General features: G+C 48.6%; 1 long non-coding RNA gene across 1 annotated transcript in view; it reads right to left on the bottom strand.

Annotated features, from left to right (window-relative positions):
- Positions 1 to 1,348, bottom strand: part of LOC107113396 — a 3,299-nt gene extending 1,951 nt beyond the window's left edge. Inside the window, exon 1 of the long non-coding RNA XR_001482616.1 lies at positions 1,239 to 1,348. This is a non-coding gene — a long non-coding RNA (uncharacterized LOC107113396). The remainder of the gene's footprint in view (positions 1 to 1,238) is intronic.
- Positions 1,349 to 3,293: the final 1,945 nt, after the last annotated feature.

A 3,293-nucleotide genomic window follows, 5' to 3' on the forward strand; every position in this document is an offset into this window, starting at 1 on the left:
CTGCTCATCCTGATAGCGACCCAAAGTGGAGAAGAATAAGAGGAGAAACGTTCAGCAGCAGGAAGGGAAGCCCCAGCCTAAACGGAGCCATCAGGATACAAAATCCTTGCCTCCTCCCCCCTCCTGCCCCAGCAAGCAGGATCTCACATCTCAGTATGAGCCACCACTTAATGTGACTTTGACCAAGGGCCACTGTCCTAGGGCTCCTCCTGTCCCTTTCAAAAGACCCCACAGTCCTTTCAGGATGGAAAATACAGCATATATTAATTTATTGGATGCATTTTAATTGGTTTTAATTGTTTCTATACTGTGCTTGATGGAACCCACCCTGAGCTGCTGTGCAGGCGAACAAAACAAACAAACAAATAATATAAAAGGTGCTGATGGGTCCCTCAAACACCCACTACCAATCAGAAATTTCTTGTTTAACACTCAAGAGATCCGCTTTGTATATTTAGAACATTCTTTTCAAACTTTGCGCAGTGCACATTGAGGGGCCCTATTGAAATGCCAATATGATTACTGTTATTATTTAAAACGCTTGTTTCCGGGGCTCCTCTGAAAGGCCAAAGAGGCGATCCCGTGGACACCCCACAATCTCTCATGGAGACCAGTATTTCAGCTTACATGCGAATACTAACGGAGTCTATGAAGTATGCAGAAGCGTGTGCAGTTGCCTGCATGTGCAATTGCACCCACTCCCCTCCCCTCCTGAGAATCTCCACTGGAAGACCCCTACCAGGGTCCTTCTTGGCGGTGGGAAGGGCCGTCAATCAATCACAATGGACGTTTATTTGTATTTAGCCATGAGCCATTACAAACCACGGATAACAACAGAGAGGGATGCTATAAATGTGAATATTGGCATGAAACTGAGTAAAATGTAAGATACACTAAAAGGTAAAGGTAAAGGTTCCCTTGCTCGAAAGCCAGTCGAGTCCGACTCTAGGGTTGCGGTGCTCATCTCCGTTTCAAAGCCGAAGAGCCAGCGCTGTCCGAAGACGTTTCCGTGGTGATGTGGCCGGCATGACTAAACACCAAGGCGCACGGAACGCTGTGACCTTCCCACCGAAGCGGTACCTATTTACCTACTTGCGATTTCTTGCTTTCGAGCTGCTAGGTTGGCAGGAGAACATACACTACAACCATAAAAATCAGATGAAGGGCCCACATATGGCAACCCCGTAGGGTTGTTGCCAGATACATTCAGTCTGATTCAGAAGTTGTCGCCTGCCTACTTTGCGATGGCTCCCTCGTGTCCCCTTCGGCCAGCAATGCCTCCGACTGAGCAGGCTGGACTTCTCGCTTGGGAAACTTGCAGGCAACTTTCCCCACGGAAGAAATCCAAGCAGGAAGCGTCTCCGAAAAGTCACGTGGCCTTCCCTATTGAGGCCTTTCTAGGAATTGTAACTCCTTCCCTTTAACCCTTCGAGCGAACCACTCGGGAGAGCCACCAGGATGCGCTCCCCGCCTCGCCTGGAAAGATTTACCCTGCAAGCGTCGCTCCAGCGTGACGGCTCGGGAGTAACTGCAGACTGTGGGAAAGGGAAGAGAGGCTTCTGCCCGCCCACTTGTCCTTCTCTGCTTGTTTGAGGGTTGCCAACTTCCAGGTAGATACTGGAGATCTCCTGGCATGACTCCAGACTACAGAGGTCAGTTGTTCCCCTGGAGAAAGTGGCTCCTATGGAAAATAGACTATGGTATTATACCCCACTGAGGTTCCTCCCCAACCCCAGATCTCCAGGAATTTCTCATCCCAGAGTTGGCAACTGTGCATTCTTGCCTCCAAGGCGTGACCCAGAGCTTTATCCATACCAAATTCTATTCCATAAAATTGACTTGAGGACGTGGAGAAGCTTCTGGCTGGGCTCACTGACTTGAGCTGCTTACAGCATTTCTCGGGTATCAGCTGTGTCGCTCCTCCCAAGAGGACAAATTTTTGTTCTGGGTTGTGTGCCTTGATTTGTTGGGGGAACCCTCTGGCCTCCAGTTCTTCTGCGCACAAATTCTTGACCTGTCATTCTAAGAGCGCGACTTGAAAGGCTGATGTAGCAACCCTAGTGAAGCTAAGCACATCTACGTCTGGTCAGAGTCTGGCTGGGAGGCCCAGCTGAGAATGCTCTGTAGTTGCCTGACACTGACATGGGGGCTGGACTAGATGACCTCCAAGGCTCCTTCCAACTCCCTCTTTCCAACCCTGCCATCAACTAAAGAACTGCCTTCTTGGGAGCTTGGTCAGTAATCCAAGAAGTGGAATCAAACTCAGCTCTACTGCTGCATGTGTGTACAGTTCTGGTCACCGTACCTCGAAAAAGAGATTGCAGAGCTGGGTAGAGTACAGAGGAGGGCGACCAAGATTGCAGTGTTCTGCGGCGATCTGCCTCATCTGATAGACAACAACACCCAGTCGTTGTTTACAGGGCAGCTTTATTCAGTCGGAGAAGACACCAAGAAGGGAGAGCGAAGAACAACACCACAGATGCCTGGAAGTCCTGTGACCTTCCCCATTCTATCAGGTTAAATACCTCACAATAGAATAGAAAGCCACCTACTTAAAGATACACACGCGTGACAAAGATGATGAGGGGGTTGGAGCACCTTCCTTCTGAGGAAAGGCTGAAGAGTCTGGGACTTTTCAGTTTAGAAAAGAGATGACTGAGGGAGTGAAGAGGTGAAGAGAGTTGACAAAGAGAAAAATTTTCTCCCTCTTCCAAAATATTAGAACTCAGGGGCATCCAATGACGCTGATAGGAAGTATGTTCCAGACTGTGTGAGACAGGATGCTGGACTATATGGACTGTTGGTCTTATCCAGCAGGGCTCTTTTTATGTTCTTATATTCTGAGTGAGGTGCTGGAGGAAACATAGATTTCAAGAGCAGCAGAAGTTAAGATAGAATTTAAAGATGGGGGGGTATTGGTTGAGGACCAAGAGATATTCATAGATAGCAGAAACCTATTTTCAAATAGACTTGGTTAGGGTAAAACCAAGAGCCAGTTTGGTTAAGTGCTTGGACACTAATCTGGGAGAACCAGGTTTGGTTCCCCACTCCTCCACTTGCAGCTGCTGGATGACCTTGGGCAAGCCATAGTTCTGTCAGAGCTGTTCTCTCAGGAGCAGTTCTCTCAGAGCTCTCTCAGCCCCATCTACCTCACAGGCAATGCTCCCTCTAAGCTGTGGAGTCTTGTGAGGAAAAATTCTGCTTTGTGAGCTACTGTCATTAAAGTTGTGAGCAAGCGGTTTGGCTACTGCATAAATCAGTTTGCTCTGGAGCCATCCTTCCTGAGCTATGCC

The sequence above is a fragment of the Gekko japonicus genome, unplaced genomic scaffold (assembly GCF_001447785.1).
Source record: "Gekko japonicus isolate JY-2015 unplaced genomic scaffold, Gekko_japonicus_V1.1 scaffold1614, whole genome shotgun sequence".
Lineage (NCBI taxonomy): Eukaryota > Metazoa > Chordata > Lepidosauria > Squamata > Gekkonidae > Gekko > Gekko japonicus.